This window comes from Saccopteryx leptura, chromosome 3 (assembly GCF_036850995.1).
Source record: "Saccopteryx leptura isolate mSacLep1 chromosome 3, mSacLep1_pri_phased_curated, whole genome shotgun sequence".
In the NCBI taxonomy this organism is placed as follows: domain Eukaryota; kingdom Metazoa; phylum Chordata; class Mammalia; order Chiroptera; family Emballonuridae; genus Saccopteryx; species Saccopteryx leptura.
The window spans coordinates 59,337,049-59,363,972 of NC_089505.1; positions in this window are offsets into that span (position 1 = coordinate 59,337,049).

Here is a 26,924-nt window from a genome sequence, read left to right on the forward strand (position 1 = left end):
AATAAATAAAAGAATACATCATGTTAATGTAAGAGATGTTTATGGACATATGGTCATTATGTCAATAAGCCCCTTATTTTTAATAGAATCAATAAAAAATCAGATAAAATATGTCAAAATGCCCCAGATTTTCTACCGATTACATGTAATATCAATTAAAGTCAGATCTCAGTTTTCACTACAAACTGACAAAGTCATTGTATAATATATAGAGAAATGCAAAGGGTCAAATATAGCTAAATCCTGTAGCAGAACAAAGTAGGAGAACTTACACAACTGTATTTTGATACATATTAAAAACTCCTGTATTTAACACAGAATGGTATTGACAAAAAAAACAGATAAACAGACCAACAAAACAGAAGGGTCAAGAAACTGTCACTTAATTTATGACAACAGTAGCACTGCGGAGCAGTGAGAAAAAGATGACCTTTTTATTAAATGGTTCCATGTATGTAGAAAATCCAACAGAATTTGCACATGGAGAAAGTGAATCTCAGCTCCTACACTATAACATACTTAAGAAAAAAAATTCAAGTGGATTTCAGAATGTAAGTGTGTAAATTAAAACAAAAATTCTGCTGAAACTATGGCAACCAATAACCAGATATGACTATTTCATCTTAATCTTAAATTTTTAAATATTAGTAATACTAAAAATTCAGTCCCATAATTTCAACTAGCCATCGTCAATGCCCAGTAGCCATCAGTCCTACAGATGCAGACAGAAAATTTTCATCATATAGGAAAGTTCTCTACTGGACAGCAATGCTTTAGATCAGTGGTGCCAACCTTTTTTGGCCAGGAACCGGTTTAATGTCAGAAAATATTTTCATAGACCAGCCTTTAGGGTGGGATGAATAAATGTATCACATGACCGAGACAAGCGACAAGAGTGATTCTTAAACAGATGTAACAGAGGAAATCTGGTCATTTTTAAAAAATAAAACATCGTTCAGACTTAAATATAAATAAAACGGAAATAACGTCAGTTATTTATTTTTTCTCTGTGGACTGGTACCAAATGGCCCACGGACTGGTACCGGTCCGCTGCCCAGGGTTTGGGGACCACTGCTTTAGATGATAATATAGAAGCATATCATTCTGACCTTCAAGGAGGCTACATTTTCTTTAAAAGAACAAAAAAAGCACTAAGTTAAAATAAAAATAAAAATATTAGCTTTGGCCAGAGAGCTCAGTTAGTTAGAGTATTGGTTCATATATATAAATATATATATATATATATATATATATATATATATATATATATATATATATACACATACACACACATATATATACTTTTTTTTTTTTTTTTTACAGAGAGAGAGAGGGAGTCAGAGAGAGTGAGAGATAGGGACAGACAGATAGGAATGGAGAGTTGAGAAGCATCAATCATTAGTTTTTTGTTGAGACACCTTAGTTGTTCATTGATTGCTTTCTCATATGTGCCTTGACCGTGGGCCTTAGGCAGACCGAGTAACCCCTTGCTCAAGCCAGCAACCCTGGGTCCAAGTTGATGAGCTTAGCTCAAACCAGATGATCCTGCACTCAAGCTGGTGACCTAGGGGTCTAGAACCTGCGTCCTCTACATCCCAGTCCGACGCTCTATCCACTGAGCCACTACCTGGTCAGGCTTGGTTTATATTTTTTAAGCCCAAAAAAGGAGGAAAATGTGTTGCATTTTTTCTTAAAAGCTCAACAGAGAGACACATACATATATATTTGCTTACATTTAATATATGCAGGGTGGGGCAAAAGTAGGTAAATAGTTGTGAGTATATAAGTTTATTTTTGTTTTATTATTTGCTAATTATTGTATTATTTTTTATACAATCAACTATAAACCTACTTTGCCATCCTCTGTATACTCATATTAGAAAAGAATTAGTGAAAGGAGAAATCATAAGCGATGATTACCTGTTAGAGAGGAGAAGGAGAAGAGTGGATGAGCAGAAAGAGTAGATGCCAGACTTCTCTAAGTATACTTCCTTGTACAAATTTATTTGGGAAACATGTAAATATTTCACATAACTATTAAAAGTAAGTTTAAAAAGAAACTCCTAACTTTGAAAGGAAGTTGAAAAAACTGAACCTAACTGTCTGTAGTGTGTTACTTAGCTACACAGAGATAAACTACTTCAACATACTTTAAAATACAGTATTTTGTAACATGAGTGCCTAGTGAGATACACCCTATAACTAAAAACAAAGGCAGAATATCCAACTGTTATTATTATTGTATTGTTGGCATGGTCCTGCAATGCTATGTCTGCTGTTTGAGGAGTGGGGTTACACATGAGTAATTATGTTGACATTAATGAAAATGAGCTTTTTGTTGTGAGATAGAGAAGATAGATAAGACTGATACAATATGTAAAAACCTTATACTGTTGAACTTTGTTTTCTAAATATATTTTTGAAAATACTAGTATTGAACTTGTGATGTATAAGTCTTTTAAAAAATGCACAGTAACTGAAAATATCTAGAAACACTGACTCAACCCTATAGCAGTTATCACACTTATTGCCCAGATTATAAATCTAAGTAGCATTTCCCTCAAAGAGAAAGTGAAAGACTTTAAAGACTAGTTGACTCCAGGTCTGAGATAGAAAATTTATAAGATGAACCTGGATATATTTAATACCAGAAAGTAGACATTCTCCCACCTTGAAAACCATGCTACAGCAATAAGGGTGTAATCTTGCCAAAAATTGTGATTAAATGTCAAAGGCTTGGCCCTGGCCAGTTGGCTCATTGGTAGAGAATCGGCCTGGCATGCGGGAGTCCTGGGTTTGATTCCCAGCCAGGTCACAAAGGTGAAGTGCCCATCTGCTTCTTCACCCCTCCCCCTCTCCTTCCTCTCTGTCTCTCTCTTCCCCTCAAACAGCCAAAGCTCCATTGGAGCAAAGTTGGCCCGGGCACTGAGGATGGCTCTGTGGCCTCTGCCTCAGGCACTAGAATGGCTATGGTTGCGGCAGCGATGCCCCAGATGGGCAGAGCATCGCCCCCTGGTGGGCATGCCAGGTGGATCCCATTTGGGCGCATGCGGGAGTGTGCCTGACTGCCTCCCCGTTTCAAACTTCAGAAAAATACAAAAAATAAAAATAAAAAAATCTCAAAGGATAAATACAAGAAAGTGGTATAATATGTAAAAAAATTTATCTGTGTGCCCAATTAGTCTCATTCTTAATTCAAGCACTTTTGGAATGCCCCTTCATGTGTTGTCATCCTAATATGCTAAGGAAACATCTACTTAGTTGGACAAACTACCAGATGATGCTTCTACTACAAATATCTGATGAGCTCCTACAGCCTCCATACTGACAGACACAGAGAGCAAGTTCTCTGTATCATGGAAAACTCAAACAGAGCAAGAAAGAGTCTCCTCACCTGCTACTTCAGTCAGTCACCCTGGAAGGGCCTCAGCTTCCCAGGCTGCACGCACTGACGGCCCTGAGTCAATGACTTCTCCCTCTGAGCTGCTGGAAATGCTCCCTTCCCCAGACTCTTGAAAGTAGAAGCGCACTGCACTGGCATGCTGGACTTACTCAAAATCTTCCTTCTCTACCTTTACAGAATGTGATGACATCCTTTTCCTCACGTGTGGGTTCCTTCAGGCTCTCATCATCATGTATAATAGGTTAGAAGACTGGGAATAAAAGAAATGAAACACACAGAGGTTTCACTGAAGGAACATACCAAAACAAAGTCCAGGTTAATGCAGAGCCTGGGGCAGGGTCCACAAGCACTTTTATTTTCCATTTGGGGAGAGTCTGTCATTCAGGTTACCTCATTGGCAAACCTGGGCCTGTATGTACTTTACCTTTTTACCAAAATGAAAAAGAAGGCTGTCAAAGTTCTGGAGATAAAGATGTTAGCCCTGGCCACCTGACTCAGTGGTAGAGCATCAGCCTGGCATGTTAAGGTCCCAGATTTACATCCCAGCCAGGACCACAGGAGAAGGGCCCATCTGATTCTCCACCCTCCCCCTCTCCTTCCTCTCTATCTCTCTTTTCCTGCCACAGCCAAGGCTCCATTAAAACAAAGTTGGCATGTGCACTGAGGATGGCTTCATGGCTTCCACCTCAGATGCTAGAATGTCTGCGGTTGCAATGAAGCAAGGCACCAGATCAGCAAAGCCTCGCCCCCTCCTGTGCATGCCAGGTGGATCCCAGTCAAGCGCATGCGGGAGTCTGTCTCTCTGCCTCCTCGCTTCTCACTTCAGAAAAATACAAAAAAATAAAAAAAGAAAGTCACGTTAAACCCTTATTATTAGCTCTACACCTATGGTATTGATGGAAAGACAGCAATTTTTCACCAGTGCTTCCTTGCAAACTTCTCGTAACTTACTGTTTTCAGACACACTTGCTTTTGCCTTATAGTAACACAGAAAATCTCTGATTAAAGACGGTAAACTCACATATTTATGTCTTCCTCAGAAAACTTCACTTAAACAATACAAAATTAATTTTCCTTAAAAAGCTGAAATCACAAAGACAAACATAATAAGAAAAAAGTTGACAGCAACACAATTTGGAAGTTAGACAACAGGAAAGGTGTAACTGACTCAGAAGACCCAACAAAGATGAACCAGCAATCAAAGCAGGAAAACCTATAATCAATCTGCTGAGTCCCAGAGGGCTTCCCTGAGTCCTGGAAGGCTCCCTGACCCAGGCACTGGGCATGCTGAGCAGTCCTCAAAGTGTGGCAAGGATGATGTAGACAAGAGCAGGACAGGTCCAAAGGCTTTTTCAGAAGCAATTAGGTAACCCAGGGAGAGAAATGGACATTTTTTCTTAGAGAAGGTAAGAGAGATTGCAAGTGGGGGACACGAAGCAGAGTTGACAGTGAAGGACTCTCTGAAAAATGGGGAGTAAATAAAGCCAAGTTGATTCTCTCTGCACAGACGATGCGAAGAGTCTTCTCTGGGGATGCGAATGGTCCAAGGGCCAAAAGAGGCTGACACCACATATCTCGAATGAAAGAGCTCGGCCAGATCGCTCTACAGAGCAGCACAGTCAACAAAACCCAGCAGAATTGTTAATCAGCTTCTTAACATTCTACTCTTCATATTTCTATGCAGCTAATGATCACCAAGCAGCTGAGAAAAACCTCTAACATGAGCAACATAACAAAACAAAATAGAAAATATAATAAATAACAAGAAACTATAAAGAGTGATTGACATACCAAATGCAACCAATGCTTTTGAGGGCTAACATCTGAATAAAGAGAGTTCCAGAAATAAAAATCAGAAAGAACAGAGGAAAATATTATCAAAATAAAAATGCAAAATGATCCAAGAAAATGTCCCCAAACAGAAAAATCAAAAGGTGCCATAAGAATAACCTAATGAACAAGAATAACATGAACTATGCCAAGTCACAATAATGTGACATTTCAGTAGACTGAAGACAAACAAAAGATCTTGGAAACTTCTCAGAGTGGATAAAAGGCCACATAAAAAAGAGATTGAAAAGCAAAACAGCACCAGATTTCTCAGCAGGAATACTGGAAAGCTGAAAACAATGTTGTGATTCCTTAAAAATTCTGAGAGCTCCACAGAGCTTCATTGAAGATGGCAGCAGAGGCAATCACAGCACTCGCATCTTCCCATAACCACATCATAATTAAAACTAAAGTACATAGCCATCATTCAGACCTCTCTAAACTCTAGTTAAACAGAGTCCTAAAACTAAGGCTATCAAAGAGAAGCCACATTGAGCATGGTAGGAGGGAAGGAGGGGAGGAATGGGTTGCTCCCACACCCACATGTGGTGGATGAAATTCAGGAGGCATAGCTTGGCTGCAGAGGTCTCCCATGAGGAGATAGGGGTCCCAACCCCAGAACAGGCTCCCCAGCCCAGGGTTCCAGTGCCAGAAAGAAAAATCATCACAATTCCAGGCTTTGGAAAAACAGTGGGGATGGAGAGGCTGAGAAAAATGGAGGGTTGCTGGAGTCCCACAAATTCCTCTTAAAGAGCCACACATGAACTAACTTGGACTCACTTACTTTGGGACTCAGCACTGGGGCAGTAGCTTAACAATCTTCAGGAACTAATGAGAGGAACTGAACTGCCTGGCATTAAAATGAGAACTGGAGGAACAGCTTTCTACCAGACAGAATTGCTGGCAGAGACCACTGTTTCTTTTCTCAGCTCTTTCCCCACAGAGCTGGCAGCCAGGTGACATATTTGAGTTTCCATTAATGTGGCTATCACTGTTTGTTCCTCCCCGGTGATTTCCTACAACCCTACCCCACTCAAGCTGTTTCCAGTGGATTTTCCATACAAGTGACCTTTCCTAGCTTGGTCTTCAGACTTCCATAGAATCACTAAAATAAAAAGCATCTGGACTCAGTGCACCCCATGCCTCTCACTAAATGGCCCCTGACCTTACACTGCTGGGAGCTAAGTTTGGTTTGCAGCTGGGCTTCTTCTGAGCTCTTCCAACCTCATCACAAGTAGCAGTAATCTGCAGATTGTGTTGTAACTCGTGCCAAGTGGCCCCGGCAAGACTTTGTCTGAAACTTTGGGGTGGTCCCAGAACCCCAATAAGGTAACTTCAGCTCCATGGGGTGGGTCCCTGCACAGCTGATCTTTCATGGTGGTCAGTGATTGCAGTAATTCCTTGCAGCCAATTTTCCTGGAAGTAAGTCCCTCTGGTTGACATGCCAAATGCAACCAATGCTTAACTCCAACAGGAGGTGTACACAGCTCTCAGCAAGGGGGTTGCAGGGGTCACCTGGAGTGCCCAGTGTAGGTGAATAGGGGCATCTGTGCCACTGGACCCTACAGACATCTACTACATAAGGGTACTCTACCAAGTCCAGAGGACATACCAGCTATATCTAATACATAGAAACAAACACGGGGAGACTGCCAAAATGAGAACAATGAAAAATGTCCAAAATGATAGAAAGGAACAACCCTTCTAAAAAAGAAATAAAGAAAATACAGGCAAAACATTTATCTGATGCAGAATTCAAAACAACTGTTATAAGAATGCTAAATAAACTTAAAGGTAGATGAACATAGAACTTCAGCCAAATTAAAAAGAAAACCATTTAAAAAAAACAGAAATGAAGGATATACTAACTAAAATGAAAAATAACTCACAGGAAATCAACATTAGAGTTCATTAAGCTAAGAATGAAATCAGTGATTTGAAAGATAAAAAAAACTGGCTCTGTTCTGTGGCTCAGGGGATAGAGAGTCAGCCTGGTGCATGGACATTCCAGGTTCAATTCCTGGTCATGGCACACAGGCAAAACAACCATTTGCTTCTCCCTCCCTTGCACTTTTCCTTCTCTTTCTCCCTTTTCTTCTCCCACAGCCAGTGGCTTGATATATTTGAGCATGGCCCTGGGTGCTGAGGATACCTCGGTTGGTCCTAGCATGTCAGCCTCAAGCACTAAAAATAGCTTGGCACACAAGCAATGGCCCCAGACAAGATTGCTAGGTAAGGTTTCTAATTGGGACACATGCCAAAGTCTGCCCCATTGTCTCCCCTTTTCTCATCTAAAAACTAAAGAAACAAAACGCCCAAACTGTTTTGTCAAGGTCATACCTCTCTCAAGAGGTTCCTGTACCTAATTGCTCATCACACTTGGGGATCAAGACTCCACTCTAGACCTGATGGGCACACTGAGGGCCTATCCCAACCTCAGAGCTCTTTGAACAACCCCCAGAGCTGAAGCTGCCTCTGGGTCTACCTCACAGCTCCACTTCTCTCTCCACCCAGTCCTGTTTTCTCTTCCTTCCAGATGTTGGTCCCACGAAGTCCTAATAAGCCTCTGCCTTCTAACCTCCTAATCTCCATCTAGGAGTCTGCTGCTGAGAAGCCAATCTGCAGCTACCTGTCCTGTCATAATGGAACTTCATGGTGGTCAGTCACCAGAATGTAACTCCACTCTTGTGAAACACCTAGAACAGTGCTTCAGCATTTGAGCAGATGCATAATTCACACAGACAAAAGACACAGTGGGTCATATAGAAGAGTCAGTTAATGCCACATCTCATGTATATGCTCATAGAGATCAATGAGTCGTATAGCATGTGAGTTTGACTTAACACAAAAGTAAGTAGGCATTCATTGTTTAATAAGAAAAAAGGACCCTACAAGACTAGAATGGAAATAAAAAAGGAGAAACTCCTTCTTCAAGTCCAAGGCACTGGACATACTTGGGATCACATTGTCTTTCAGAGGGAGACAAAAAACAGGTATTATTTCAGTTCTCTTTCAAAAGAGGACAGGACTCATGAAAATGAATATGAAAGGTAAAAAAATAACTCAAATACATTCACTCTTAATGCACTACACCCATTCCCTTAGATACCAAGGTCATCTGATGATCACCCTTAATTTTATTCCATTACCACACATACAAAAGTCTTTCAAAATATTGTACGTTTAGATCAATGTCACCCTGTTAGTGAATTTTCTAAATAAAATTAAAAACTTTTAAATATATATATATAGTACATAAGTTAACCATGCCAAACTTAGACATACTTGTCTATATCAGTGCCAGACTACATCCTAACTATGTTTCAAAGAAAGTACTTGACTAATTACTATAGTATTAATCTCTATATTGTTGTGACATATTCTTTTGATCTGTCTTTTAATATAGTTTTTATGTGTACAAATATTTTTTATTTTTATTGGTATAAACTTTTTCTTTATTAATTTTAGAAAGGGAGACATTGATTTATTATTCCAATAATTTATTTATTAATTAATTGATTCTTATATGTCCCCTGACCAGAGATTGAACCTGCAACCTCAATGTATCTGGATGGTGTTCTAACCAACTGAGTTAGCTGGCCAGGGCTTTATTTTTTATATATCTTTCAATTAGAAAGTTAGTACCAATTCTCCATTCTTTTTTTTTTTTTTAAATTTACATTAGCTAAAGAGAAAAACAGATAGACAGACAGACAAACAAGAAGAGAGACAGATGAGAATCATGAACTCGTAATTCCAACAATTTAGTGGTTATTGATTGCTTTTCATATGTGCCCTAACTGGGGGGTTCCAGCTGAGAAAGTGAGCCCCCACTGAAGGGCAGCTGGGTGGCTGGCCAATGGGCACTGGATGGGTAGTAGCTGGCTGAGCTCTGACTGTGAGGGTTCCCCCAGTGCCTTGAATTTTGGGGGCTTCTGGACTGGCAGCCTATGGACCAGCTATCCCCAGGGTGAGGAGGAGGGCTGGTGGTTGTTCTCTGGTCCCTTTCTTCTGTCCACCCTCCCTCCTTTTCTCAAACCATTGGACAGAGCTGGAGCGTAGGCAGCAGCAAGATGCTGCAACCCACCAGCACCAGCACCAGGAGCAGCATGGGGACTGTGAGGAGTCCCAGTGGAAGGGGACACAGCTACTGCAAGCTGATAATTTCTGTACCTCACCCTCCTTTCTTTCTCTCCTTCCCTTTCTCTTTCTCCCTTTCCCTGCCTCTTCCTTTCTTCTTTTACCACTATTATAGTCAATAAAGTTTTAAAAATCATTTAAAAAATGATGAGGAATGTCAATCAAGTATTAGCATGTTTATGCATAGGCACGTATATTGTGATGGGATAGCAAAATTAACATCTTTATACAGTTCTGGAATTGCAGATCTCAGAAACATTTTTTTCTCTAGTATTACTCAACTTTCTTTTACTTAGAAAAATGCAACAGTCCCTGCTTCTAGCAAGAAAGCTTTAGCAGTAAGTAAGCAAAGATGTTGGATCTGGTTAGGGGTGGAATTCCAATAATTTTTTTTTTATCAAGAGAGACAGGGAGAGGGATTGATACAGAAAGACAGACAGGAAGGAGAGAAATGAGAAGCACCAACTTACTGTTGCAGCACTTTAGTTGTTCATTGATTGCTTTCTCATATGTGCCCTAACCAGGTGGCTACAGCTGAGTCAGTGAGACCTTGATCAAGTTAGCGACCATGGGCTTCAAGCCAGTATACTCGTCATTAAGCTAGAGAGCCCGCATTCAAGCCAGTGACCTTCGGGTTTCAAAACTGGGTCATTTATGTCCCAGGCCTACACTCTATCCACTGTGCCACCGCCTGGTCAGGCAAGATTCAAATAATGTAACAACTGGTTTTCTGCCATAATGACCGTTTTAAGTATAGAAAAAGATACATTGAAAAATAGTTTATTATTTCATGCATTTAAAACTTAAATAAGAACAGGCCCTGGCCGGTTTGCTCAGTGGTAGAGCGTTGGCCTGGCGTGTAGAAGTCCCGGGTTTGATTCCCGGCCAGGGCACACAGGAGAAGCGCCCATCTGCTTCTCCACCCCTCCCCCTCTCCTTCCTCTCTGTCTCTCTCTTCCCTCCCACAGCCCAGGCTCCATTGGAGCAAAGATGACCCGGGCACTGGGGATGGCTCCTTGGCCTCTGCCCCAGGCGCTAGAGTGGCTCTGGTCGCAACAGAGTGATGTCCCAGAGGGGCAGAGCATCGCCCCCTGGTGGGCAGAGCATCGCCCCTGGTGGGCAAGCCGGGTGGATCCTGGTCGGGCGCATGCAGGAGTCTGTCTGACTGTCTCTCCCTGTTTTCAGCTTCAGAAAAATACAAAAAAAAAAAAAACAAACTTAAATAAGAACAATAAAAGAGGTATACAAACTAGATTGTTATAAGAGCTTTAAAGTATTAAATAATACCTGACAAAAACAATAAAACAGTTAAAGACATTTCCCATGACAGCTTGCCACCCACTGGTTGTTTGATATTTTTGGGGGGTCATATTTTTGTTTACTGAAGTACCAAACACAAGGAAATTAAAATGTACTATTTTATCAAATGTTTAATGATTTTTATGAAGTAAACAAAATTACAAGCATAGTTCTGTCAAGCTTTTTGAACTATGGACAGTATGAACATTACTCTGGGTGTTTAGAATACGCTATTGCACAGATGAATGTTAAAAAAGAGAAAAGCATGTAAATTTGTGATTTACACATTTGGTGGTCGGCCAGGTGACCACCTTATTAGAGAGAACTCTGATTGCAAGTGTCATTTTAATAAGCAGTTTGCTGAACTCAACAAAAAATTACGTATTGGTTCTGCCTAAATGGTGTGAACTGGCTGAATCCCACCATTGAATATAGTCACTCTCTTTCAAAGAGCATGGTTTATCCTGAGTAAAGAAAACATCAGATGCCTCCAAGAAAGCATTTGCCAAAGCTCTCCCCACACAGAGTTCAGTGGAACTGAAGCACACCAACCAGCTAAAGCCCTTCTTACTTATATTTTCCTGCCTTTTAAATGATGGGTGCTTTCCCTTGGTGAAAATTCTCCCAGATCTCTGTCCTGCCACTGCAGGGTGTGGTTCCCTGCTTCCCTCATTCTCCACCATGAGGGGCGGTTTTCCTCCTCCCCAACCCTCCAATGGGAAAAGCAGTTTTCCCTTGCTTGTTCGCTGGCCTGTCTCTGGGAGCCTCCAGTCATCAGGAATGGCCCGAAGCTTTCTGGCTCTGCAGTTCCTCTCCTGATTGCCTGAATTTAATGTGAACCTGCCTGCCACAGCCACCAGCATTACAATAATGAGATCAAATTATATAGGTAATTACCTAGGACCAGTTTGCAAATTTTTCCTGCATGAGTAGCAGGTACATCCTGCTACTTTCCATCAGCCCTTAGAGAGATTGTTTTTGAAAGAGGCTACTCAAAAAAACAAGTAGGAAGGCTGTTTTTCATTTAGAAGGTCTTGGCCATTTAGTTCAGTCAGTTAAGAGCATCGTCCAGAAAAAATAAGATTGCAGGTTATATATAGCCCTGCTCAGGGCACACACGGAAAACAACCAATGAGTGCAGGACTGAGTAGAACAGCAAATGAATGTTTTCTTTCTCCTCCCCTCCCTCTCCCTTACTTTCTCTCTCTCCTTATCAAACTAAAAATAAATAATTAAGCCCTTGCCGGATAGCTCAGTTGGTTAGTGTGTCCTTTTCCATTAGGTGCCTGACTCTGACTTAATTTCCTGGTTTTTCCTCTGCCTGCAAGACCTTTTGTCCTCCTAGGACTCAACCGCCTTATCCTAAGTCCTGAGAGCACCCCAAGCAGTCCTGCCTCCAATTGCTGTGAACCCCACACCCTTCTGTCCCCTTGGGGGCTACTCCCACCTCCCCACGAGGTGTTTCTGAGGGTATCGCAGTCCTGGGCTTTCGAGGGAGGTGCCTCCAGACAGAAGGTTGCTGGTGATTTCTGGCTGGAAAGGGGGAAGTGAGGGGGGCAAATGAGCCAAACCCTCAGGCTCTGGGAGGATGAGAGGGACCTCAGAAGCTTTTCTCACCTGTTTTCCTCCACCTTCCTGGTATAGAGTTCACTAGGCAGGCTTTCTCACTGCAGTCAGGGCAATGACTCCACCCACTTTGAAATGAGAACCTCCTTCACACACACCCAGGTGCCACCAACAGTGATGGCCTTTTCCTTGATTTCAAATGAGTGGCCCAGTGCTCTGACATGATCTGTACTACTGAGGTCCCCAGGCCTCCTAAGTGCACAGGACGCCCTCTGTCAGAAGGAGCTTGAGGAATTAACAAAAGCATTTTTCCAGACTCTGCACACACTGGGTGCTTATGGAAAGCCAAGGGCAACAGCCTGTCCTATAAGCTCTGGACACTTTAAGTCCCTCCACCGTGTCTATGCACCCAGCTGCAGAGGAGTAAGCTGAGGCCTTGGTTCCCGAAGCCCCCTCCCTATGTTATGTGGATAAAGAAAATCTTGGAGATGTCATTATGTTTCCTGAATGTTGAGTCTAGATCTATCCAAGGGATTTTTACCTGAGGTGGATCTGAGCTAATGAGGTGAGTCCTTATCAAAGAGCAGGATAGCAGCAGTGCCCTCCTGCTGCCTGAGCTGGAAGGAAGCAAAGAGCTGCCATGTTGTGCACCATCTATGGAAGAACCACAAAGTGGGGAGTGGTCTGTAGGGACCCTCGACTTTACAACAGTAAGGGACATGATTCTGTGTGACTCTGCCAACTACATGAATAGGCTTCATGGAGGATCCCTGACTCCACGGGAGAACATAGCCTGCCTGCTCAATGTCTTCAAGGTGGGTTTTGAGCTCCCTGAACAGCAGAGACACTTGTGCCATGACCAGACTTTGGATTTCCAGAAACTAAGTGATGAGTGAATGTTGTTTGAAGGCTGTGAGTTTGTGGTGATCTGTCACGTGGCAATATGAAGATGGTAGTTAGTTTGGTACCTGTGTGCCTTTGGAATCCAGCAGTGGGCAGAAGGTTGAAGAATTTTGAGAAAGGTTTGATGTGGTTGTGAGTCAGGGGCACAGAGAGAGAGATCAGCAGATGGAATCATCAAGGACTAGCAAAAGTGCACTGCTTCCGCAGTCAAATGGCCCCGAGTTCACACTGTGTCCTAATTTTATTCACAAGGTCTCAAAAAGCTTGTTTACTGAGAAATTGGCATAACATCAAGTGTAACTTTTACTTAAAGATACATGGAGTGAACCTGCAAGATAGCTTGGTAACAACGTAATATCAGAAGGCATTAATTGCTATTGCTTCTATGGTTTTCACAACATTCCTCTCCTTATCTCAAGGGATAACCTTGGAAAGTACAGAAATCTTATGAGAATGTTTTACTGAGAAAAGCCCAGCAACTGCCTTCAGTCACATAGACCTGTTTCAGTGACCCGCCTTCAAGTCACAAAACAATTTTCTTGGCAAAACATTCTTTTCTTGTTGGCTGTGTTCCCATCCAAGGACATGCAATGGATTATTCCACTACATTTCCCCCTTTTTGTTTATGCTGAATGTTATGAAGCACCACAGAAAACACAGCCTTTTGTCATTCATTCCTTATTTCTCTTGTTTGATTCATCGACAGACTACATATAAAAGAAAACATAGAATTAATATTATTATAAAAAGCCCTACAGTGGATCCCCAAAATTCTTTAATATATTCAATATGATTTAATTGTGATAAATTATCCATTAATTTCTTCAATATAGGTTGACATGTTAGAATTTCTAATTTTCTTTGAAAAGCTTCATAAATATGTTTTTGTAATTTAATGATTTTTTAGTTACATTATCATGATTTAACAAATGCTTTTTAACATTTTCCTAAGGGAAATAAGTATGCTTTTAAGAAATAGGGGTGGAGAGACAAGATGGCGCTGGAGTAGGCGGACGTACCAGCATCTACCTCCCAGAACCAAAGTGGATTACAAACTAATTTTATGAACTATCAGCTGGAAAAACCAACTTTGGACTAAACTAAAAGGACTCTTCAACCAAGGAACACTGAACAAGCCACACAGAGACTGGTAGGAAAAGCGGAAACGCGGAAACGCGGGGAGGGTTGCCCAGCTCCTCGGAGCGAACGGCAGCAGGGAGAGACTTGCGTGGTGGGAAGTGAGTTTAGCAGAGGGGAAAGGGTCCTGAGCCCCAGGAACAAAGCCCCAGCCTGCAGCCCCAGACCCCGGAAGAGGCGTAAAGACAGTATTTAGCCAGAAACAAGTCAGGATACTGTTTGTGAGGGAGTCTGATTTCTCAGACCCAGGATCCTTCTTAAAGGGACCACGCAGAACATCTCTCTCACAAACACTCACCCGGGGCTCCTGGAGACGGAGGGAGAGGGGAGAGAACCACAGTAACAGGAAGAGAGTATAATCTAGGAGGCACAGGGAGAAACATTTTGGGAGATAGCCACCCTAACCCCTGGGACGAGTCACTCCCCAAAGCTGAAGTGAATATTTCCCCCAGAAATAGCAATACCAGCAAAGGGAAGCAGGAGAGCAGCCAAACAAGCTCCCCCGCAGCATTCAGAGCAGAGTCACATAGAAGGAGGGAGCTTGAGGGTCTACAGTAGTGAGTCTTAGGGTCCGAGCTGCAACGCCCCCACCCACGCGGCTGAGGGTGAGCTGGAGGGCGGGCGGCAGCGGGAGACAAAAGTGCGGTTCTGCTGGCAGGGTTGGAAGTCGGCTGCCCACCACTGGGCTCAGGTGTGAGCTCAATCTTGCCCGGCTAGGGAGAAGGGGGCGTGCAAAAGCGGCCAAGCTCAGCTGCCGGCAGCCTGTAATCCAGCCTCGGGAGAAGGGCGGGAAACCCGGAAAGGGTAGAAACCAGCCCTGGAGCAAGGGCAGAGGAGCACATCCCTGCCCCGCCCGTGCAACCCAGGCTTGCGGTCTGACTTGGTAGCCGGCTCCTCCCGCGGGAGTGGAGCCAAAAGCCCAGAAGAGGTGGAGTTCCGCTACGGAGCTGAGCTTGGACACGCAGCCCTGCCTGGTGGTAGAGCCAAGGCTAGCAGCTGTTCCTTGAGTGGGATCATCTGGCAAAGGCAGGGCGAAAGCTCGGAAACAGGCGGAGACCCGCAGCTGAGCAAAGGTGCTCGCCAGTGCCCTCAGGACCGAGCATAACGTCACACACGGGGGTGGGGCAAAGGCCAAGGCCACCAACCCTTGTGCACCCGAGCACGTGATCACAGCCACTCCCGTGAAGAGAAAATGCGGAGGCAGAGAAATACAACACAAATAAACCAAGAGAAATCCCCAGAAAAAGACCTAAGTGAATCAGATATAACCAAATTACCAGATGCAGAGTTTAAAATAACGATTGTTAGGATGCTCAAAGATATTAGAACCACCATAGATGGCCATTACGAAAACCTAAATAAAGAGATAACAAATATAAAAAAGGACATTGAAATAATAAAAAAGAATCAGACAGAAATGACAAATACAATATCTGAAATAAAGAATACAATGGAAGGAATTAAAAGCAGGATGGATGAAGCAGAGAACCGAATCAGTGAGTTAGAGGACACAATAAATAAAGGCATGGAAGCAGAGCAGAAAAAAGAAAAGAGACTCAAAAAGTCTGAGGAAACTCTAAGAGAGCTCTGTGACAACATGAAGAGAAATAACATCCGCATCATAGGGGTTCCTGAAGAAGAAGAGAAAGAACAAGGGATAGAGACTTTGTTCAAACAAATTATAGCGGAAAACTTCCCCCAGTTAAGGCAGGAAAATGTCTCACATGTTCAGGAGGCACAGAGAACTCCATTAAGGAGAAACCCAAAGAAACCAACACCAAGACACATCATAATTAAATTACCAAAGCTAAATGATAAAGAGAAAATATTAAAAGCTGCGAGAGAAAAAAGGACTATCACCTACAAAGGAACCCCCATAAGGATGACTTCTGACTTCTCAAAAGAAACACTTGAGGCCAGAAGGGAATGGCAAGAAATATTCAAAGTAATGCAGAACAAGAACCTACAGCCAAGACTACTTTATCCAGCAAGGCTATCATTTAAAATTGAAGGAGAAATAAAAAGCTTTACAGACAAAAAAAAACTCAAGGATTTCACTGCAACCAAACCAAGGCTGAAAGAAATGCTAAGGGACCTGTTGTAAACAGGTCAAAGGAAAAAAAGAATATAGCAAAAGAGAAAAACAGTTTTAAAGAAAAAAAATGGCAATAAACAATTACATATCAGTAATAACCTTAAATGTTAATGGATTAAACGAGCCGATCAAGAGACATAGGGTAGCTGCGTGGATAAGAAAACAGGACCCATACATATGCTGTCTACAAGAGACACACCTTAAATCAAAAGATGCACACAGACTGAAGATAAAAGGATGGAAAAAAATATTTCACGCAAATGGAAATGAAAAAAAAGCTGGGGTAGCAATACTTATATCAGACAAAATGGACTTTAGAACAAAGACCATAGTTAGAGATAAAGAAGGTCACTACATAATGATAAAGGGAGCAATCCAAAAGGAAGATATAACCATTATAAATATCTACGCACCTAATATAGGAGCACCTAAATATATAAAGCAGACTTTGATAGACTTAAAGGGCGAGAGCAACAGCAATACTATAATAGTAGGAGATTTCAATACCCCATTAACATCATTAGATAGATCCTCAAGAAAGAAAATTAACAAAGAAACAGCAGACTTAAAGGACATATTAGATCAACTCGATCTAATAGATATCTTCAGAACCTTTCATCCTAAAGCAGCAGAATATACATTCTTTTCAAGCGCTCATGGTACATTCTCTAGAATAGACCACATGTTAGGGCACAAAAGCGGGCTCAACAAATTTAAGAAGATTGAAATCATATCGAGCACTTTCTCTGATCACAATGGCATTAAACTAGAAATCAACCACAACAGAAAAATTGAAAAACATTCAAACACTTGGAAACTAAATAGCACAATATTAAACAATGAATGGGTTAACATTGAGATCAAAGAAGAAATTAAAAAATTCCTAGAAACAAACGATAATGAGCATACATCAACTCAAAATTTATGGGACACAGCAAAAGCAGTCCTGAGAGGGAAGTTTATAGCATTACAGGCATACCTCAAGAAGCTAGAAAAAGCTCAAATAAACAACTTAACCCTGCATCTAAAAGAACTAGAAAAAGAACAGCAAGTAAAGCCCAGAGCTAGTAGAAGGAAGGAAATAATAAAGATCAGACCAGAAATAAATGACATAGAGGCTAAAGAAACAATACAGAGGATCAATGAAACCAGGAGCTGGTTCTTTGAAAAGGTAAACAAGATCGATGAACCTTTAACAAGACTCACCAAGAAAAAAAAGAGAGGACTCAAATAAATAAAATTAGAAACGAGAGTGGAGAAATAACAACTGACACAACAGAAATACAAAATATTGTGAGAAAATACTATGAAGAACTGTACGCCAAAAAACTAGACAACCTAGATGAATGGACAAATTCCTTGAATCATATAATCTTCCAAAAATCAATCTGGAAGAATCAGAAAACCTAAACAGACCAATTACAACAAATGAGATTGAAACAGCTATCAAAAAACTCCCAAAAAAGAAAAGTCCTGGGCCTGATGGCTTCACAGGTGAATTCTACCAAATATTCAAAAAAGAACTAACTCCTATCCTTCTCAAGCTATTTCAAAAAATTCAAGAGGAAGGAAGACTCCCAAACTCCTTTTATGAGGCAAGCATAATTCTGATTCCAAAACCAGGCAAAGACAACACAAAAAAAGAAAATTATAGGCCAATATCCCTGATGAACTTAGATGCAAAAATCCTCAACAAAATATTAGCAAACCGGATCCAGCAATATATGGAAAAAATCATACACAATGATCAAGTAGGATTTATTCTTGGGAGGCAAGGCTGGTACAATATTCGCAAATCAATCAATGTGATTCATCACATAAACAAAAGAAAGGAGAAAAACCACATGATAATTTCAATAGATGCAGAAAAGGCATTTGATAAAGTCCAGCACCCATTCATGATCAAAACTCTCAGCAAAGTGGGAATACAGGGAACATACCTCAACATGATAAAGGCCATCTATGACAAACCCACAGCCAACATCATACTCAATGGGCAAAAATTAAAAGCAATCGCCTTAAGATCAGGAACAAGGCAGGGGTGCCCCCTTTCACCACTCTTATTCAACATAGTTCTGGAAGTCCTCGCCACAGCAATCAGACAAGAAAAAGAAATAAAAGGCATCCAAATTGGAAAAGAAGAAGTAAAACTATCATTATTTGCAGATGACATGATATTGTATATAGAAAACCCTAAAGTCTCAGTCAAAAAACTACTAGACCTGATCAAAGAATTTGGCAAGGTGGCAGGATATAAAATCAACACTCAGAAATCAGAGGCATTTTTATACACTAATAATGAACTGTCAGAAAGAGAAATCAGGGAATCAATCCCCTTTACCATTGCAACCAAAAAAATAAAGTACCTAGGAATAAATCTAACTAAGGAGATTAAAGACTTGTACTCGGAAAATTATAAAACATTGATAAAAGAAATCAGGAAAGATACGAATAAGTGGAGGCATATACCGTGCTCATGGTTAGGAAGAATAAACATCATTAAAATGTCTATATTACCCAAAGCAATTTATAAATTCAATGCAATACCAATGAAAATACCAATGACTTACTTCAAAGACATTGAACACATATTCCAAAAATTTATATGGAACCAAAAAAGAACACGAATAGCCTCAGCAATCCTGAAAAGGAAGAAAAAAGTGGGAGGTATCACACTTCCAGATATCAAGTTATATTATAAGGCCATTGTACTCAAAACAGCATGGTACTGGCATAAGAACAGGCACATAGATCAATGGAACAGAACAGAGAACTCAGAAATAAACCCACAGCTCTATGGACAACTGATATTTGACAAAGGAGGTAAGACAATACAATGGAGTAAAGACAGCCTCTTCAACAAATGGTGTTGGGAAAACTGGACAGCTACCTGCAAAAAAATGAAACTAGACCACCAACTTACACCACTCACAAAAATAAACTCAAAATGGATAAAAGACTTGAATGTAAGCCGTGAAACCATAAGCATCTTAGAAGAAAACATAGGCAGTAAGCTCTCTGACATCTCTCGCAGCAATATATTTGCTGATTTGTCTCCACAGGCAAGTGAAATAAAACACAGGATAAACAAATGGGACTTTATCAAACTAAAAAGCTTCTGCACAGCTAACGACAATAAGAACAGAATAAAAAGACAAACTACACAATGGGAGAACATATTTGACATAGCGTCGGACAAGGGGTTAATAACCAAAATTTATAAAGAACTTGTAAAACTTAATACCAGGAAGACAAACAATCCAATCCAAAAATGGGCAAAAGAAATGAATAGACACTTCTCCAAAGAGGACACACAGATGGCCAATAGGCATATGAAAAAATGCTCAACATCACTAATCATTAGAGAAATGCAAATTAAAACCACAATGAGATATCACCTCACACCAGTCAGAATGGCGCTCATCAATAAAACAACACAGGATAAGTGCTGGCGAGGATGTGGAGAAAAGGGAACCCTCCTGCACTGCTGGTGGGAATGCAGACTGGTGCAGCCACTATGGAAAACAGTATGGAGATTCCTCAAGAAATTAAAAATCGAACTGCCTCTTGACCCAGCTATACCACTGTTAGGAATATACCCCAAGAACACTATAGCACTGTTTGAAAAGAAGAAATGCACCCCCATGTTTATGGCAGCATTGTTCACAATAGCAAAGATTTGGAAACAGCCCAAGTGTCCATCAGAGGACGAGTGGATTAAAAAGCTTTGGTATATATATACTATGGAATACTACTCAGCCATAAGAAATGATGACATAGGATCTTTTACAACAACATGGATGGGCCTTGATAACATTATACTGAGTGAAAGAAGTAAATCAGAAAAAACTAAGAACTATATGTTTTCATACATAGGTGGGACATAAAGATGAGACTCAGAGACATGAACAACAGTGTTGGGGTTACAGGGTGGGGGGAGGAGAGGGAGGGGGTGGGGGGAGGAGAGGGTCACAAAGATCATGACTTTTCAGCATTTGCCATATTCCCCCCTTAATCTATAGACAGACAGCAAATATTTACGAATGGTGTTCCCACTATAAAGACTGCTGTCTTAGGGACAAATGCTGATAAACTACTTCAGCAGTTCCTTCTTCTTCAAAGACTTATATGTAAACATAGAGCTCCATGTTTCATAGGACATACTCAAGCTCACTCCATGCTCCCTGGAGCTTTAGCACAAGGGAATGCCCCCTCCCTTTTTTTTTTTTTTTTTTTTTTTTTTTAGTATTTTTTCTTTTATTTATTTATTTTTTGTATATTTCTGAGGATGGGGATGGGGAGGCAGTCGGACAGGCTCCTGCATACGCCTGACTGGGATCCATCTGGCATGCCTACCGGGGGGAATGCTCTGCCCATCTGGAGTGTTGCTCTGTTATAACCCGAGCCATTCTGGCAACTGGGGCGGAGGCCGTGGGGCCATCCTTAGTGCCCAGGGTGGATTTGCTCTGGTGGAGCCTTGGCAGCGGGCGGGAGGAGAGAAATGAAGAGGAAGGAGAGAGGGAGGAGTGGAGAGGTAAATGGGCACTTCTCCTGTGTGCTCTGGCCAGGAATCGAACCCGGGAATCCTGCACACCAGGCCAATGACTCCGACGGGTCTACTATATCATGCTTTTTACTTAAAAAAAAAAAAAAATTTACATTTCTTTTGAATGCTGATGAGCAGGAGACACCAAATCTTTTTCGCCTGCAAACTACTACCCTCTTTATTAGATCTAGCTAATAACACTGTTCTGTCTTTTTTCCAAACAGCTCCAGATATATGGAAAAGATTTATATAGGCAGATGGGGATCCTCAAACCCCTCAGCGAGATCTTCTGAGAATGGCTTTTAAGATACCTAGAGGCAGAAAAAGCCCAATAGAGATCAGGGGAACTACCAGCTTTTAGGATACACCCTTAAAGGCTCCAACGCCCCAAAGGGGTCTCATAGGATGCCATCTGGGTCCTGCTTCAATAGTGGAAAGGAAGGTCATTGAGCTAAAGCCTGCCAGGCTTACACGCCTCTGCTGTGAGGAAACAGGGACACTGGAAGGGGGGCTTCCCCCTCGCTCCTCTAAGGGAGGGTTCAGTCTCTTCCAGTCCTGCTCCAGCCACCTATGACCTAACCTTGCCCAGAAAGCTGGGGTTTGCCACTGAAGGCTGAAGGTGCCCAGGGCCGTCGGCCCCATCTACAACACTGTGGACGAGCCTAGGGTATTTCTTCCAAGAAGCAGGTAAACTGATCTCATTCGCACAAGGGCTACTTAACTATGTTTTGCCTGAATAGTCAGGTTTTTTATTCTTCCCTCAAAGATCTCTATTGTGGGTGTTGATAGTCCTATTTTCTGCTGCTTTGCTTAATATATAGTGTTTCCTTTATCCCTCCTGCCGGGGTCCAGCCCCGGGGGGATCCAGGGGTCCCACAGGAGGAGACGGCGTCGGCGAAAATCGAGTGAGAGAGCCGAATTCTTTTCTTTCTCTTTATTCTCTAGTTAGCATTTACTGCCAGGCATCTCTACCAAATGCTAGTACAGCTCCTTTTTTATACACACACACCAAGTTACAATTACATGGTATTAATCATTGCTTCTGTTTCACTATGTTTACATGTTTCCAGATAACAGTTAATTTATATCTATAAACTACAAATCAGGTGGCAAATCATTCAAAGTACAATTAAAAAATAACTTGAATAGCGATAACATCGGTAAAAGCTTTTAAAGGATTAGTACTAACTAATAACTCAACTTTATTGTTGTTGTGAGTCAAGGGGCAGAGAGAGATTAACAGACAAAATCATTAAGGACTAGCAAATGACCACCGCTTGCTCAGGCAAATGGCCTTGAGTTTATGCAGTGTCCTAACTTTTCTCACAAGATAACAAAAGGCTTGCTTATTAAGAAATTGTCATAACATCAAGAGTAACTTTTGCTTAAAGATATATAGAGTGCACCTGCAAGATAGCTAGTAGCAACATAATATCAGAAGGCATTAATTGCTATTGCTTCTATGGATTCTTCCATATTCCTCTTTATTATCTGAACGAAAAACCTTGGGAAAGTATATAAATCTCATGAGAATGTCTCACTGAGAAAGCCCAGCAACTGCCTTCAGTCATAAAACAATTCTCTTAGCAAAACATTCTTTTCTTGCTGACTGCATTCCCATCCCAGGCCATGCAACGGGCCATTCCATAGCACCTTACCTAAGATTCTATTGTCTAGTCAAACTTTATTTATTTACTATAGTCAAACACTAGCTAAGTTCTAACTATATTCTTTCTAACATGATTAATAAGAAGAAATTCTCCTACAAACTTAACCCTTTATGAGGGATATCATAGCCAGCCTCTTATGTTTATGAGCCCAGATCAAGGGGCTTACAGGCTTTTCTGTGGAACTTACACCTTCTGTCTCATTTCCAAAGAAATTACTACAAATCTACAGGGAAAGCACGGTACTATTATCCCTGTGCCACAAATAATAGCACACACCCAGAAAAAGGGGGGATATAAGGCCAGATTAATTCAAAAGATTAAAGGGGGAAGTATCGTGCCTTTCCTTGCGGTGACTTTGTCAACCCGCAGCTGTTGGTCTTTACTGCGGTGACTCTATCTTCTTTTGCTGTGACTTTGTCAACCAGCAGTTGTGGATCTTCTTCTGCTGTGACCTAGTTAAGCAGCATTAGTGGATCGGCTCCCGACATCTCCTCCTTTTTTATTATTTAAATAAAGCTTTTGTATTTTCACCGTTGTTTCTCTGAGATTGCTGTTTAAGAGTCGGAACATGACTGGAAGGACAAGAAGAGTGATAATTGCCACAGCTATTATTATGCCTATATCAGTAGCCAGAGAGGTCAGGCCATGCATAGAAAACATACTTTTAATGTTTTCAACAAATTGATTAGCTACTTCTGAGGCAGAGACTAAAGAGCCTGAATGTCCTAAGTTTTGTATCTGCTGATGTAATTCCCTTAAATCTAAACTAATATCACTATTATTCCATACACCTAACAAATGATTCTGTACATTATTCCATGCTATGATAGACTGATTGTATTCTAAAGGAGTCACACATATCCACCTGAATCCTGCATGGCATCTAAGAGTCATTCTAGCTTTCATAGCTAACAGCTCATTACATATGTGAATAAAAGCCTCCTCTAAAGCATTCATTTTTATTTCTAACTTCCTATCTATAGTCTCCTGTACTGCTAATGCAAGAGATATATTACGAGATAAACTATCCACATGATTTGCAGTGTGAACTGATTGAGCTAAAGCAGTGGTGGAAGCAGCTACAGATCCTATAATAGCAATAAGAGCAGTAATTCCCAAAATCAATTCGGCAACAAATCGCTTTTCTCGATGGTGAGCAAGCGCTTCAGAAGCAGCCTGTAGTGCATGCAACCCTGGGTCATCATACCAAGGCTGAGACAGACTAACAGGTAACATCACATAAGGTGGCTGCCGCAAAATAAACATAACTTGAGCTTTGGTGTCATAAGATAGACAGTTTGTTAAAACACAGCGAGAGCAGGAAATGCTAAACATAGAATTATAAGTACTAACAGAAAGATTACTGTCTATAGTAGCAATCAAGAGTACATAAGGAGCCTGTACACAAGCCTGAACAAAAATATTCTGAACAGGATAAGGGTAAGGCCTAACTAAATATGCTGGTGCAGCAGCTGCAATTAGCTGCCAAAGCTTTGTTTGATACCTGGTGGTTAATTCATCCTGATAAGTCAGCTGTGAAGGTATCCATCCAGCAGACTGCCAACGTGTGATGATTTTATTAAAAGGATTATATTTATCTGACCAACTGTAATCGTCTCTCGTTTTCTGCACTAATTTTCTATAATCATATTCAAAATAAGGACCAGACCAATCTTGTACAGTGAAATTAACAGCATATGCAGTATAATTCATATAATTGTAATATGCACATTCTTGCCATGGGGGAAAACCAAATCTATTCTCCACAGACCACCAGTAAGGCTCTTGAGTTGCCTTTTTTGGAGGATAAAGTTTACATGGGTGAAATCCCTTAGGAGGCAATGTAACAGGATTATACTCATGGGTGTCAGGGCCTCCAGGCATTAAAATTGTGAGAGACCATAAGTCTCTTGTAGTGTGTCCAGGTTTATTACTTTTAGGAGAGTCAGTCAAAATAGTCTTAAGTGTAGTAGGAAAACACCCAGAAATCTTGTGAGTATTATTAAACATAAAACATATAGGTACCTTATCCGTTTTTCCATGAAATGAGAAATTTGAATCAGTTTTATGCATAATAAAAGAACTACATGATCCTCCCAAAAACTTAGTATGATTATTAAACACAGGTAATATCATCTCCTCCCCAAGTAACAGGCTTAACTAATGGTGGATTTGGAATATAAGTCCAATAAGATTTGTTTTGTCCAGTAGCCTCAACATTAAGTACCTGAATTGAAAGTACAGCTAGCATAGCAATAAACATATTAACAGGGTTACGATGTATATTTTGTCGATGACAAATTAAATTAGCCCTCTCAGTCAATGCCTTCAACTGGCCCCAGGTTGGTGGGTTGACAGTTCGAGTAGAGCGAGTCATCCGTTGACCATGATAGGGAGGTCGTCTAGCTTCCTGTAGTGACAATCGCTGTATCCCTCGAGTAACAGGATTATACGAAGAGTTCCTTGATGGCGTTTGCTGGAAAGTCACTGGTGATGCGGGTGGCACAGGAGTCTCCTTCTGGCTGGGAGGGGGCAGCAGATTTCTAGAAGTCTTAGTGGGATAAATTACTGATTGTCTTTTTAGAAATTGCAGCAGTGGGCAAGCAGGAAGATGAAATAAAACCTGCCCTGTAAAATTACTAAAAGCAATCTGAATTTAGATTCACAAATTTTTGACAAAGCGTGGGACTGTTTTTCATTCCCTGGGGCAATACCTTCCATTGATATCTCTCATAAGGTTGTTTAAAATTTTCTGATGGCAGACTAAATGCAAACCTTCGACAATCCTGTGTAGCTAATGGTATAGTAAAAAAGCAATTCTGTAAATCTATAACAATTACACTGTAGCCATGAGGCACCGCAACTGGTGAGGGGTTTAAGGGTTCTTATTTACCTATATAAATCATTTCCGTATATCTGGAACTATTTAGAAAAAGACAAAACAGCGTTATTAGCTGGATCAAACAAAAGAGGGTAAAAGTTTGCAGAAGAAACAGGTTCAGCATCTCCTGTAGGATTCCAGCATCTCTCAGCTGTTGAATAATCCTGTATATCAGCATTTAAAAGAAATTTTTTAAAGTAAGAAGCATGATAAAAAAGATTTGCAGGAGTTTCAGTATACGAGTTTTCTATATTCATAAAAACATTTCTACTTCATTAATTAACAGGCAATTTAAAGAACACATTAAAGCTGGAAAACTCTAGTGACTTTTATTATTTTTCTATAGTAAAAAATTCTACACCTTTGTTAGGCAAATCTACTCTGCTTCATGCTCTGCAGCAGCAGCAAGCAGCCTGAAGCTTGAAGCAGTTTAGTCAAAATTAACAAGTTTTTAGGATTTATATTTTATACTATTTAAATTTAAATGAGCGCGCTTTACTTATTTCAATTAAAATTATAAATTGGTAGGGATGATATTTTATAATATTAGAGCCGGCATATTCAATTTTTGCATGCAAAAACTTAAAAAATTACATTTAGACAACATTAAACAAAGACCAAACACAAACAAGAATCAGACAAAGTAGACAAATCAGACAAATTAGAGAGAAACCCGGGATTTTAGAGATTAGAGTATGGCCTGCTTGATTTTTACACAGGGCTATTTTGATTGGAACATATTGGATAGAAACTAAACAGAACTCTCTCTTGAAAAGTTTCAAGAACGGCCGCTTATGAGATTTTGTTTAGCCATATCCAAACAGGTGTTCCCTTTGCCCTCTTTTCAGGTATAGAACAGGAAAGAAATAAAATGAGTTGAGAGAAAGAGGAGAACAAAAAAACCTGTAATTTTTCCAAACTCTTAAGTCCTTCTATTTTACTAAAGACAATCAGATAATAACACAACTTTAAAACTCATCTCAGTTTTCTAATCATTCTTGACTTCTAATAGCTGCTGCAACCAGCAGCCGGAATCCCTCCATTTCAACCCCCACAAGAGGCTTGCTTCTCATATTTTGCATGGAGGCATGGGTGGTTCAGTGGTAGAACTCCTGCCTGCCATGCGGGAGGCCCGGGTGAGGTCTGAGACAGACCGGAGTTGACAAATGGATTCAGGCTGGCCCCAATTGTTATCGGGGCCTGAGGCTGGCCCCCTTGCCAGTTTCTCTGATTACTACTTTGATTACTTGTCAGATTTAAATTATGTGGGGGCTGCCATTCTATTCCTAACTTTGGTCTTAATAGCTGTCCGTTTTTGTGAAATTTAGAACGGCACTGCTTTGCCCAATGATATCCTTTTTGACAGCGTGGACACAAAGTCTTAGGCAATGGGACATTATTATTAGCATTATTAATTATGGGAGCTGTCCCTTGCACTCCTGGGCCTGCTTGCC